Raw genomic sequence first — 15,527 nt, forward strand, 5'->3', positions numbered from 1 at the left:
GTGTTGACTGAGGTATGCGTTGGCCGAGAGAGGAGGTTTGAGCGAACACTAGCCTAAGCATTGATTAAGGCTAAGCCTATGCGTTGAGATGAGGCTGAAACACCCAGCTTAAACACCCAATTAATGGGCTAAGTGGCGTGATTAGGGCCTTAAACAAAAATTAGTGGCCTAGAAGTCACCATAATAGGTCATCTAATCATGCAACCCTTAGTAGAAAGGAAGTTTGAAAGGAAGAACTCGGCTTGCACAATCCATCTGTGCCAAAGAGGAAGAATTGCTGCCAAATTAAAGCCTGGTCTGTGTTGAAGAAGATCCTAGGCTGCCAAGAGGAAATTATGGGTTAGAGCTGGGAATTGAAGAAATCCATAAGTGTTCAAGGCTCTCAGATTACTCGAGGAAGTTGGGAAAATTGAAGGATTTCGAGCTCATCAAAAGGAATCAAAGGCTCAAATTTTAAGGTAAGATAGTTAAGATGTTTAGGAACAAGTTCTTATAAAAAAAATTTGGTGAGATAATGTTTAAAATTTAAGTTATTTAAGCTAGAAGTTGAAATTGGAAATTTTGTTGGATAAACAAGCAGGCAGCTGCAACCCAAGCATAAGCAAGCAGCTGACCGAGTTGAGGTTGTGCGAGGACAAATGCACGCGTTGACGAGGGCATGCATTTGTGTAGATGGGCATTGGCCAAGGTGTGCGCGCGCTGTAAGCGTGAAGCTGTACACGACGATTGAGGCATGCTGAGGGGTTGCGATAACAAGTGCCCAAGGCATAGGCAAGGTAGGTACATCCTAGTGCCCAGGGAGCACCCATGTGCACGCTACCACCCATCAACCTAGTTACAAGGTAATTCGGCTAAGTGTTGGTGATGCATGGAGCTAGGCTAGGCATTGGTGAGTTATGAGGAATTTCTAAGTGTGGTGTTAAATTTGAATGTTAGAGTTAAGCTCAAAAGGGAAATAATGTTGTTAACCTAAGGTACCCATTTTTGTCACAAGGAAAATGCATATAGGGAAAGCCTACAATCCTTTGAGGAAGTAAATTTAAAGTCAGTGAGTGACTAGTTTTATTAAGTTGAACTTGATTTTGATTTCCATGAACTAAGGCTTATGTTTGAAGGGATCGAATCCCACAGCGAAAGTATTGTGAACGCCTTCATTCCACAATTCAATTTTTACATAAACAAATTTAGTATAGTAAAGCAGAATATAAACATGTAATATAGCACGCTTTAGGACAAAAATTAGAACTATTCTTATCTTTGTAGATTCCCAAGCTTCACAAAAAATCCTCTTTAAGTTCCAACGAACGGCTCCTCCAACGATCTTGATCACAAATGATTTCTTAAACAATCTCGAACACTATCACAAAAGTAACTTCGTTATTCTCTAGGATTCCAATAGAGGGATAGATGATATCCAACTATTGGGAGAGAAAGGAGAGAAAAGGGTTTTAGAGAGTAGAGAGGATTCTCTTTGTGGCTTATGAAAAATTTTGCACAATAACACTTGTGTGTTGTGTATTGTCAGTGTTTGTGTCTCCTAAAGGGGCCATAGGGAGATCTTTATATAGAAAAGGGTCAAGCCATTTTCCTAATCCTTTTCTTATTTACCTTTTACACAATTAATCAATTAATTAACACTCATTTGATTCATTAGCCCAATTAATTAAATAACACTTATTTAATTAACTAAAACAATTAAATAGCACTTATTTTATTTAATTTGCATATTAATTAAATAATTATTTATACATTCAAACTCACACACACACACACACACACACATATATATATATATAATTATCATAAACATCATATGTATATGTGCAATACCTCTCTATTTTGTGAATATAATTCTCTTGAATTAATTAATTGAATCTTATCCAAATATTATTTTCTAATTTAATTTGAATTATAGATCATATCCATAATCAATTATATATTAATCACATTAATTTATAGTTTCCTCATATTAATTTGAACAATTTAAACCATCCCTCTCATCTAGTGAGCTAACAAGAAGACTTAGTGAACCGGTAGATCAGAAGCTCCAACGATATGAGATTAATTTGTTAAACTCATTAACAAGTTAATCAATATTTGTTAATTGTGGGTATACTCCACTAAAGACCCACACCTGCACTATTCTCACTACAGGTATATTTCTGTGTCCACAGATATAGATCAATAATAGTAAGTTAGTCCTTTCCGAGTGTTCATAACTCCAACTAGGTCAACTTACCATTTTACCCTTGGGTTATCTCTGACTTCTTAAGTATCAGTGCTCCTTTAATGAACAACCTATTTATAGTCCAACCAATAAACATAAACCCCTCCCGAGCCAATGAGAGGGTAAGGCTCTTTGTTAAAATCTCGGAGACAACACTTAAGGCAACACTCACTACTAACTCCTAAGGCGGGAAGGAATGAATTCCATATTATATTATTATGTTCCCAGCTCCTCACTCAGTTTTATCCTCAAAATGGTAAGCATAATGGATCGGCAAACTGGTCACCCTCACCCATACAAGTCAAAGAAGAATCCCTCGTGAATAGAAATTCATAATATATTCAGGATTAAGACTAAGCTACCTAGGTCATCCTATTGAAATAGGAACCTAACTAGTTAACGGTGTTACATCTAATGGTTACTATTTTGCGATCCAGACTTATGCAAACTCATTGTACAGGATACCCTCACTCTCATGTCAACTACACGAACGCATTCGATCATTGTGTTTGTATCAAATACAAAGTAGGTCATATCCATAGTGTTACCAAGATAAGGTATCCAACCTTATCCTTATACTATAAACCCTTCAAGTTGTAGCTTGAACATCGATCCATGTATGTTTTCACATACAATTCAAGATTCATAAGTAGTCTTGGATGTTAGTTTATTAGATTTAGGGTTATTAAGACAAAATAGACAAACAATGACATTTATTGAATTAACATCTATAACTACTTATTGATGAAAATCAATTAATAACATTTACTATCTATGAGTTTTAGGACATAAAACCTAACAATATTTTGCTAAATTTTCCAACACATGGATGTTTAGTTACAGTGAATTTACTCTTTCAAAACATGATTTCCATTAAGTAGTTTTCCCAATGTTTGCTTTAATTACAAATTGATAAGTGGACGCATGGTCCTTTTCCTTTCAAAAGCTTGAGGTTTTATGTGAAATATAGCATGCGTTTGATCAATTATACTATGAGTTTTAAAGTATGTTTTTCCTAGTTTTTGAAACCAAGCTTAACGTTATATGTGACGAATTATAAAAGAGTTTTATGAAGCATACTTGAGTTTAAATGCTTAAAAGCATGTGTTAGCTAGCATTTTATGAGTTGAGCTATTTGTCAATGATTTTTGTGCCTACGATGTATTTTTATTGGGATGCTTTATGCTTGAGAATACTGTATTTTATCTTAAATAAAGTTGTACAATGTTTTATTGAGAAAACTCGATACTGAAGGTATGAAGGTATCTGGGTCCCTTGATACCTAAGGGATGAAAGTATCCAAGGCATATGAGTAGCCTTTGGGGCTTGACCACGTGTATGCAGGTATTATATTATCGACGTTGATTGTATTGAGATTACTCTACACCAGTTAAGGATTTCAACGTTAAGCGATTGAGCAAAAAGATTCTCCCTAAACTAAGTCTAAAGGATGATGATTTTCAAATGAACTAAATGTCTTACGAGATTTCTGGAGTTCCTAAAAGCACATTCGAAGATGGCATATTTCCAATGCTTTTAATATTGCTTAATCCTAAGTTAAAGAGTTTTATGTTTATGTTTATGAACTATTATGTTCTCAAATCATGTTTACTAAATAGCATATTTTAAGAAGTCACTCACTAGGCGTTTTAGCTCACCCTTTCCAATATATTCCTTTTCCTCAGATAGCGGTCAACACCCTAGAGCCTAGTTGATCTGCCAGTCTACCACACAAAGCTCAAAGTCTAAAAAGGGGTACAACCAGAAGAAGCTTAGTTGTTTGAGCTTGTTCATTTTGAGTAACCTTTAATGTACATATTAGGGACCAAAGATAGATTTTAGATAGGACCCATTCTGGTGTAACTTATATGTGTAAACTATTTTAATGTGTATATATAGCATGTGCATCTGAGTTGACTGCATGGTTGTAGGGATTATATAGATGAATGTATGCTTATAAATTGTATATCAGGTGCACGAAGCTTTGGAGAACAAGGTGCTATAGTTGAGTTGGGCAGTGGATGTCATAAGACGGTTGGCATCTGCTGTTTTCACATCTTCTTCTAGGTTGAGAAGGTAATCTAGAAGGGGGTGTGACAGCATGCCTCGTAGTGTCATAGGATGTGAGCAGCAAGGATTCATGTCCTCTCTCAACTAATTCAACAAATTGATCGACCAGGTCTCTCAAACTCTGAAAGTCAGTTCCAACCTTCATCTGAGGACAAAGATTCTCCTATTGGAGGCAATGGATCTTCTGTTCAAAAAGAAGATTGTTAAATAACATACCCAAGTCGGCGGTGTGAGCTTGCATCAACACATCAGATGCGACGGGGTATATATCGTAGTGTTGCAATCCTATCCTTGGTTCCTATAGCCAAAGAACTCCCATCTAGGCCGATGGAAATAATCACCCAAATGACTACAAAATCGTCCTATGAAGTAGTCTCGTGGCATCAGGCTCCACTGCAACCTTGGGCATGCTTGCTTAGGATGACCCACAAACGAGCAAATCCTACATGCTCGCACTTGTTGTGATCTTCCTGCAACCATTTGGTTAACCAAAGAAGTTAACTTAGAAAGCTGACATCTGAGGTCACTAACCTTGTTGCTAGGCTAAGCTGCTCAACTAAATTATCCTCGTCCTCGTTGATGATATCCTGTCATGCTTAGAACACTTACACAAAGAAAAGAAAACAAATTAACATCAAACATTACAACAAATATCACATACGATGGCAGACCAAAAATGTTATCGTAGACTTTTGATAGCATTCTTGGAGACATTGTCATAGGCGATGTTATGGAAAGTCCAATACTTTTGATAACCTTTTTTGTCTGCTATAACATGTGCTACAAAACATCCATTTTTATTGCAGAATTATCATGCTATGAAAACATTTCATAGCATAAGCCAAAAACGCTATGTTTTCTCTTACATAATGTTTTTAATAGCATGAAAAAAAGCTGTCAAAACTATTTTATAGCATTTTTAATAGCATGAGAAAAAAGCTATTAAAACATTTTTATAGCATTTCTTATAACATGTAAAAAACACTATTATAACCCTTTTATAGCATTTTTCTCCACACTATCATAGCTAATGTTATTGAAAGTAAAAAATAAAAATAAATAAATAAATAAATAACCTTATTATAGCATTTTTTTCAACGTTATGGAAAGTGATATGAAATTCCACTTTCAATTGCAGATTTTTTACATTTTATAACATTGGCAAAAGTATTATACTTTATACTTTTCTATAGCATTGGGAGAGATACAATAATATATATTTTAAATATTATTTTAATATATATTTAAAAAAAAAAAATTGTTCACATCTATAGTTTTTTTCCCGTATATGATCAAAAGTTAATTTCCACTTAAATGTACCTAGAATCTTCAAAGTTATATCATATGAAAATAAAATACTACATATTAATCTCAAAAGTTAATTTAACCAACATTTTTCGAAATACATACATGAGTTAGCTCCAAATTCATGCAATCCCATAAAAATGGAGTACATATAATCCAAAAAGAACATTCACATGACCAAAAGTTACCACCATCAAAATTATATTCTAGTTTTCCTATTTTGGAAAGCATCCAATACAATTATGCTTCCCATTATATGTAGCTCTTGCATGTGTCGCCACTTCATTCACCTAATAAAAACTAAAGCATCATGATTTTTATCTCATATAATATATCAACTAATAAACCATATTAATAGTGTTATTCACATAAAATACTTCAACCAAGTTGGGTTGCATATTTTCAATGTGGAAGAAAGCCAAAAGAACATAACCAAAATAGGTTTTAGACCATTTCCAAATATACAAAGATAATTCTTTTTTCTGAGTTGCTTACCTTGACTGGTGAACAACCATGCAAATGCCTTTTCAAGAGTCTTACGTCTAATTGCTTTGAAGAGTATATGTGAAGACGAATTATCAAGACCAGAAGAGGGTTCATCCAAGATCGGAAGTGAAGGTGCCAGAACCACTTATAAGCTAACATTTTATCTTTGACCTCTAGATATTCCTCTCCTCCACTATCCCAAAAAAAAATCTCTCACTGCCTATAGCCCAAAGACTTGATGACTTTGTCAACAACAATCACCTTAAAAGGTGAGAAACTAATAAGAGAACAAGCAAAGATTATCACACATGGTCACACTCAACTTTGACATAAGACCAAATTAAAGTACCAATTTCGTTTTAAATTAGAGTATCAATTTCATTTTAAAGGTGAGAAACCTTTTAATAAGAAAAAATGAAAAAATGAAACCAAAAGAGAGAACGTTAATTACAACAAAGTTACAAAGTTAAGATTTACTTTTCATTATCTAAATAGTCAAGCAAGCTAAAAAATGGCAACTGAAATATAGAGTTGAAATGAGACATTGCAAGGCACATTCAAGCATTTTAAGGGAGAAAAATAACAAACAATATGCAAAAAATTATATTCATTCATTCTAAAAATGATTTCACATAATAACAAATACAAAAGCACATATAATCAAAAGAAAATGCATGGTTTAAAATTGCCAACAACCAAGTAGAAATGTCACAAACTCAAAACCAATTCACATATCTTTTATTTTATACATATAAAGGGAATGTAGGTGTCTTTTAGACTATCAAAACCACGTAAAAAGTTCCTAAAAGTTTCTAAGTCACACTTTGACTCTCAAAACAATTGAAAAAGAGCTAAAATTTCGTTTTTACTCTATAAAAATTCTAACATGAAAAAAAATGTAATTGGGTGTAGTCTAAAACAAAGAATGGCAAACCTACATCACATATGCAAAAAAGAAAAGGACAACCACTACTTAACTAAACAAAAACATAACAACAAAAAAGGTCCGCAAGTTTACAAGATACATAGATACTAGTCTAAAGGGGGAATTAGCGTAGAAGATTGAGGATTAGAAAGTGAAGATTACCTGAAAGAGAACACGCAACAAAAAGATATGTTGAGAACAAGAAATGGTTTAAGAGCTTCACCCCTATGTAACACAAAAAAACTATAGCAAACACAAAATAAATTATAAATCTTCAGCAAAAGGAAGAGATAATGAAAACAACCCAAAAAAAAAATCAGAAATCTCAAGACCCCTTAAATGGAAAAACATAGCTATGGCAATTTCTAAACCTCTAAAAAGAGTTGTTCCAATATAGATAGCAAAAGTTTTCTAAACCTCAACAATACTATTACAACGTACTAACCTTCCCCTAACTTAGTAGCAATTTCTACATAACCTCCCCAAACTTAAATTTAAAGCCTCTTAGTATTTCCAACATTAAAAACAAAAAAATAATACAAAATTAAACTTGCACAAATTCAATCAGTATCTGAAGAGGTTCTCCACTCCTTTTTACCCATTTCTAAGAAGTAGTAGAGGAAAAAGAAAGAGCAAAAACTAACAACCACCACAAGAATCTCACTCCATTTTGGTATACATAAAAAAAGAAACAAAAATAAAGGCTAAACTTTTAGCATATGTACGGTAAGCTGTAGTAGAATCTAAAACGCAAATTATACTTGCCTTTTCAATTCAATTCAAGAACCTTATGGCTAGCTCCTAACCTAGCTTGGTGGATTATAATCTAATAGTCAAGATTAAAAAATAATATAAGAACAACAACTATAATATTGAAAGATTTTAGGAGCACAATCAAACTATTAATAATTCAAGGAAGGTCAAGTTCAGCTCATACTTTATAAATTTTAGGAACACAAGCAATTTACCATATTTATATGCCTTGGATATAGAAATATTGATCCAGTTCTTTGTAGGCTTGTGGAATAATAGTTTTCTTGGACAACTTAAATATAACAAGCAGAACAGAAATTGCAGTAATGATCACAAAATCACAAATCAAGTTGGGTCATCAAACCTAGAATGTGTCTGTAAAGTGATGCTCAAATTCAACTGACAGTGTAACATTTAACATTTCTACCACATATAATAGATAAAACATTATTAACTTGTAAACTAAATTCAACATCCATTAACTAAGAATATACAAACACATATTCTACATACATATTCATGAATCCATGCTTCTATTTATATACAATAAACAGAGTTTTTGGAAAATGGCCTCCATGGAAGTTGAATTTTAATGGAAAGAAAAGATTTAAAATTCTAGTACCTTATTGTTGCTCAAAATCACCTTCATCCCATGATCTTTTCTCAAAATTTTAGTACCTTAGTACTTTATTAAGCAAGCTTGAAATCAAAGAAAACAAAGACCGCCGTCCCATTCAAAGATTTAACAAGTTTCCTATGAGAAAATAAATGAATCAAAAGAAGATAAGTCGGCATAGGAACAAATTTAATCATGGATGTCCATAGGAACAATATTCACCATGGTAATTGGTCACATTAATTACCATGATCATAATTATGATAATCACCACACTTTTCAGTCTATACACAAGTAGAAGGATTTAAAAGAGAAAAAAGATGAACAAAATATTTAAAGCATTTTGCAGCAAACTTATTGACATACCTCCAGATTGTGGATGGAGACAAGAGCTTTCAGTTGAGCATTTCTAAAAGATACCTCATTATGTCCCGGACTTGATTCCCTTATGAAACATGTTTGAAAAATTCAAAAATAAATTTTAATCTACGAACAAGAGTTTCCATGGGTTAAGTGCTAATTTACAACACTTAACAAAAGTTTGAAAGGTTTTAAAGATTTTACCTTCTGAACCTCGATGAATAGCTTGAAGACCTTGATATCTATTCTAATCATTCCTACATGAAGTTGTTAAGTAGAGGCCAAAGTTGGTTATACACCACTAATTGGACCTCTCAAAGCTATAGTTACTTCTATCACACCCCAAAATCACATTACAAGGCCTAGAAAAAGGGGTAAGAGATGGGCTAAAATTTTGGGGGATGTGGGACATTTATGTTTATAGGGTTATTCTTGTGTTTAGCAGCTAGTGATACAGTCTCTTAGCTGGTTAGGAGTCGGTGAACGTGTGAAGAGACATATCAAGAAAGAAGGGGTTGGATGGGATATCAAGCTCTCGAACTAACCATGCAAGAATGAGCAATAATTCAAAATAATAGAAAGTTAAATTCTATTGACTGATCTAACACAACAAAATCCTCCAAATAACTGGAACTTGAATTATCATAGAAGATTCTCTAGCAATTAAAGCAGAGTCAGAATTAATATCAAACAACTGACATATGCTTCATAAACTACTCCAGTGTAGTAATCAAGTCCTCTGGCAAGACTCAAGTCAAATGCCACTTTACCAACTGACTAGCTGTCATTTTATTGTAATTAGTCTTTCATTTTATCTTTATTCTTTAAATTAGATTTTGAGTCTGTTATATCAACTAGTCTAACTATTATTTGTAAATCCTCCAACCCTTGGCTTATAAAAGGGCAATCCACATAATAAAATCATTATTGAACTTCTTTGGAAATTTTCCTCTCAGTGACTTCATCATTGTCCCTTCTATGAACTTTTGCTCTTTGATACCTTTTGAATGATGTTAAACTATTCATGGCGACATACCTAGCAAATGGAATAGTCAAGTCGTATCTAAGCAAACAGAGATGGGCCCTGTAAATAGACTGGGAAAGAAATTACAATGATAGGGACCCATAAAAAGGACAATAAGTTATTTCTCTATCACATAAAACTAGAGATGTCCACGGGGCGGGATGGGGCCGGGGATGTCATTCCCTATCCCCATTCCCGCTCCCCATTTCATTCCCCACAGGGATCGGGACGGGATTTCCCGTGGGGAATTCGCGGGGATCGGGTTCCCCGCTAGGAAATTTTCTCATTACTTTTTTTTTTGTAAAAGGTCAATTAATTTAAATCACTGATGTGAACAAATTTTAATTAAATAATTAACTTTATCACTAAATTGTTTATTATGGTTAGTTGTACATGACAATTTGACTTTAGAGATAAATTACTCAAATTTTGGCCTTAAAAAGCTAATAATTTTTTAGTAGAAAGAAATAAATATAAATCAAAGTATTCACAATATAATCTAAATTCAAATATTCATGTAAACATATTCATTATCTTTCCCAATAAATAATCAAATTTGAAATTTAAATGTAATATTTATATAATAATAATAATAACATAATATTAGATAACTATACTAAATAAATATGTAGAAGCTAATCGGGGTGGGGGCGGGGACGAGGAATGACGAGGAATGCATTCCCCGTCCCCGTCCACGTTTAGCTCACGGGAAATTTTTTTCCTTCACTCCCTATCCCATTCTCCACCTAATCGGGGAATCCCGCTCCACTTGGGGCGGGGTCCAATAGGACCCCGCCCCCGTAGGAAAATTGAACATCTCTACATAAAATTATTCAGCGTTCAACAAATTTAAGCTGAAATGGTTCATTATTGAGGAAATTGAACATCTCTACATAAAATTATTCAGCGTTCAACAAATTTAAGGTGAAATGGTTCATTATTGAGGAACTTTAAAACTAGATAGAATAGGAAAAGCAAGGTAGCCAATGATCAAACAATGAATGATTAATCCGATAAAATGAATTGCTTACTTAATACCCTAAAGATTAGAGAACCTTGACATAAGGATTGAATGTCAACCTTCTCAAAAAAGCTCATCATGACATAAAGTCAAATGCTTGTAAATGACAATAATAAAGCTACAAATACTTGAACTATTGGAAAATAAAGATCCAAAAATTTTAACAGTCAACTAATCATTAGCTCCAACACATATTAGAATAGTTCAACTAATCCGTAATCATGTAATTATTTCATGAAGCATGATAGATGCTTAGGATGAAGGGAAAATCATTTAAAATAAATATCCTGAACAATTATATCCAAGAAAAAACTTTAAAAAGAAAGATAATGGTTATTTTGTTAACACAAGAAATAACATTTACTATAATCTGATTAGTCAGATAAAAAATTAGGTTGAAATCTTTTCCGTATTTCCACGTGAGAGTTTCCCACAACTCAAAAGTTGGAGTATCTAAGGATGTGGCACCATGCCGCTCAAAAACCCCCTGTATAATTGAAAATGCTTTCTTTCTAATTGTCATTTGTCCTTTTGCAAAATCGGAGTACCTTAATATGTAAGAGCAAGCAGTTGAGTTTAATCTCACTCGAGTTAGAAAGAGGATAGAAAAATAAATTATTTAATCAAATAAAAAGATAACAGTATTAACAAAAGCATTAATCCTAACTTGTTTGAGGCCAAGAATTGGAGAGGATTTGTGGCATTTGTGAAGAAGATGAATGAAGGGAATAACTCAGATAAGTGTTGGGAGCAGGTGGAGAGGAAAGCTGAGTATTTTGTTCATGTTACTTAACCTTTAGTTCAAGAGGCAACTGTTGCTGTCATGCAATAGAAGAAAAGAAAAGAAAAAGCTTCATTTTCTTATATTATAGTGTTATTGTATACTCCATAATTGATCAATAGGTTCAATAATGGTGGTTTTTTTTTTTTTATTCTGCTATGCATTTTCTGTAACTCTCTGGTTTTAGTTTGATGTAGCCATGGAAAAAAGGGGAATCTTTGTAGTTTATGTCCTCAAGATATGGAAGATTTGTTGGAATATATAGGAAGAAAACCACTCTCTAATAAAATGATATTTGTGATTTTGAATTTGTTAAAAAAAAATAAACAAAACAAAAGCCTGAAATAGATGCACAAATAAAATAATGCCAATGTTCATAGCTTTATCCTTCCAAATGAAAAAGAATGGCTTGCTTTCTATCTTGTTTTCTAAATTTGAGACTTTAAAAGAAACAAAGAGGTTCTTCCTTTCCATTCATAAAATATAATAGGGATAAGCAGTTACTGTTCTAAATTTGAGACTTCTAAAAAGATTCCTCCAATGATCAATAAAGCACATTCTAACAATAACCCCCAGTAAGAAAATTTTAAAGACCAACAATCCAAAACCATCATTTCAGACCAAGACATTTTCAACTCATGCCAATACATCTAACAAGCTCTTCAAAATCCAAAAACTTCAGCCAAAATTCCCTAAACATACAGACTTCACCAGTGAAAAACAACTACATCTAAACCATCTTCAAAACAAAGCATTAAGAATTGAAGAAACGTGATCTAATTAAAATTAAGACGCATTCCGGAAAGAACAGAATAACATATTCATAACATTAAATCCAAAAGTACTAATATCGGTATAAGATACTCTAAAACAAGAGATAAACATAAAGAAAAATGAAAACATACCAATCTTCAACATTTGGAGAAGGCTACACTGTATACAGTCTTTTATTCAAGTTTATGATGATGTGATCAAACACATACATCAAGTGAAGGACTCAGCTACAAAGTCTAAAACTAAATTACTTGCGAAGTTCAAGAACTTTAGCCCAAGACGACCTGGCTATGATATCAGCCACCCAAGCATTGACATGAGGTCGAGATTCAAACAGTTTCTTGGTCTGTGTGGCCAACAAGTACCCAAAACAGGGAGATGATGCAGATAAGCCAAAGTGAAGGACTCATCTCTAAGTATTTTGACTCAGACAACTTTTTTCATAGATATTAAGAACTTTGCCTAAATCAGCTTCACTTTGATCAACTACTGCAGGATCTACCTCATCCAACCCAAAACCTGGCTTTAAACACGACTCAATAGGAAAATTCTAAAGGCCAACATCCAATGATTTGCTTTGAAATGAGGTATTGTCCAGAAAAGTCGTAGACCTTCTTCTTTTGTATAAGTCGTTAATCTTAACTAGAACCAAATTTTCACATCCAGACCACCAAATTCCCGTAATCCCCCAATCCAAACTCTAGATTCTAAAAACCCTAACCTTCAAAGTTGTAGAGAGTGCGAGCTTGTCTCTTGAGTGAGTAAACGACGTCCATGGCGATGATAGTCTTCCGACGAGCATGTCAGTGTAGGTGACGACATCGCAAATGACATTTTGGAGGAAGAAATTTCAAAAAAAAAAAAAAAGGAGAGAGAAGAGAAAAAGAAAGAGTGTAGTTAATCAAAGAATTTGAAAATGATGAAGCTCGAATGTCTAATGAAGATCAATAGAAACCAGCCATGTTTGAGAGAAAGAAATGTCTATCACGTTGGAAGGGGAGGTTCCAGAGTAGAGAAGAAAATGGGAGGGAGTCATTGAAGGTTACAGCAAGGGAAAATGAAGAGAAGAAAGGCGGTAAAGAAAATTTCATAAGTTAAGTGAATGAAACCAAAAGTTAGCTCGCCCTAGTCCTTTTTTTTTCAAAAAAAAAAAAAATTAACCTTCTGTTTTTTTGTCATATCTTTCATAGCATATTTTACAATATGCTATAATGCAAAGCTATAAAAAGATATCTTTGGAGTGAAAAGAATACTCTAACTAGAAATTCAATTAAATGAAAAAAAAAAAAAACTAGCTTTTCCAATAATGGGGCCAATTTGATAGTTAGAGATTTACTGTCACCTACAAATGTATACTAATCAAATGAAATTTATAATACTGAATCCTACTCCTATTATTACGATGACTCCGTAGGGAAGCGCAAGTATGAGTTTTTCGTTAAGTTAATTAACTAATTACAGCAGTAAATGGGGAAGGGAGGTTTGGTGTGGATAGTGATAGTTAAAGGAACTCTTAAACAAGAGTATCCATGATCGGGTTCGGATCTTGCTAATTTCATTGTTACCGAATTACCACACACACGTTCTAACATACAGATATGCATTGTAACACTAATTATGGGCATGCTTTCATAATTAAAATACAACAAATTGAGTAAACGTACCAATTGAAGACAATCTTCACTCAAACTCAATCCAGTGGAAGTGACTCCTCTGCAGTCCTTATCGCTCAGCAAATAGTCACCTAGCAGCACCACGATTGTCTACACAAATGACAGTGCACGAACAAACAGCAACCGAGGATGACACCACCACTTGAAGCCCTTGGTATTCTCGAAGTGAGAATCCAAAGAGTGAACTTTGATGGAATTGGTAGAGGAAGGAGGAAAGGACGATCGTGTAGAACGAACAAGCAAGTGAGAGACAGTAGATGAATATCATATAGTCGGGTGCTTGTCGTTTAGGAAAAGGTACACGATCGTGTAGGTTATACTAGACAATCGTCTAACAAATAGTAAGCGATCATTTAGGTTAGCTCGGCGGGCTAAACGATCGTTTAGAAATCGCATGCGATCGTTTAGTGCGCGGGCGTGCGATCGTTTAAGCGATAGGCACTATCATATAGGCTCTCAACTAAGTGATCATGAAGTTTTCACACCGTGAGCAAATTTTCGAACCCTTTACAAAATGAAAACAATTTTCATTTTATTCTTCAGTTACAATAATCAAAATTGATCTTTTCACTTTTGCATGATTCAGGAGAAATTCTCGGTCAATTAACATATAACTGCCTAATTAAATAATTAATGAATGTAATCATATTATATTTTTAACCTATAGTTTTATATCATATATCTATTATAGTAATTTCTCCTCTACTTGATATAAATCATATTTATATCTAATTTCCTCCAAAATAATGTATCTCATACATTTAGCCAATTATATCATATATAATTGAACTTCCTCTTGTCAATTTGAACATTTCAAATTAACCCAAACACTGATTCTCGACTTTATCCTAGCTATCCAGGGGACCTAATGGACCTGTGGCTCGAAGCTCCAATGGCCCGTGAATAGTTGACTAAACTTTTTAGCCACGAGATCCACCATCCGTTAACTGTTAGACATTCCACTAAAGACCAACAACTGAACTCTTCTTACCACAAATATATTTCTGTGTCCATCGGATATAACCAATCATGAGTACGATGACCCTCCAAAGATGCTCGTAAGTACAGTTGGGCCAAATTACCGTTTTGCCTCTATAGTTACATCCCACTCCTTAAGTACCACTGATTCCTCTAATGAACCATACAACATAGTACAACTATGTGTGAACATCTCTCAGGCCAAGAGAAGGTGTGTGGCACCACATCGTTCAAGCCCCAGAATCAGCCCTTAAGAGAGTTATCTATCTACTTACCCCTGCCTCGGGGAATGAGTGAATTTCATCTTATGTAGCTGAGTTCCCAACTCCCAAATTAGACGAATCCCCAAAATGGTAGGTTTGAATCGGCGACCTGGCCACTCGCACCCATACAAATCAAATGACTGCCCTCAATCGCAGGAGTTCCCAACTCATCTAGGATTGAGGTCATGTTACCTATGGTCATTCTAGTGAAGTGAAGTCTCTGTCATGAACGATGTTATATAACGAGACATTAACACTTCGTGGTCAGGTC

The 15,527-nt window shown here is 34.1% G+C and overlaps 1 long non-coding RNA gene across 2 annotated transcripts; it reads right to left on the reverse strand.

The window, feature by feature from the left end:
- Positions 1-5,567: 5,567 nt before the first annotated feature.
- On the reverse strand, positions 5,568-10,539 carry LOC120078331 (uncharacterized). Of its 2 annotated transcripts, XR_016529660.1 has the most exons (4): positions 8,947-10,539; positions 8,749-8,827; positions 7,779-7,839; positions 5,568-7,256 (listed from the first exon to the last, which is right to left on the reverse strand). It is a non-coding gene; the product is annotated as an uncharacterized LOC120078331 (long non-coding RNA). The 2 variants fall into 2 exon arrangements; XR_005481985.2 differs by having other exon boundaries at positions 5,568-7,839; positions 8,947-10,530.
- Between the last annotated feature and the right edge of the window lie 4,988 nt (positions 10,540-15,527).

Source organism: Benincasa hispida, chromosome 5 (assembly GCF_027475165.1).
Source record: "Benincasa hispida cultivar pf3 chromosome 5, pf3_genome.v1.1, whole genome shotgun sequence".
NCBI classification, from domain to species: Eukaryota; Viridiplantae; Streptophyta; class Magnoliopsida; order Cucurbitales; family Cucurbitaceae; genus Benincasa; species Benincasa hispida.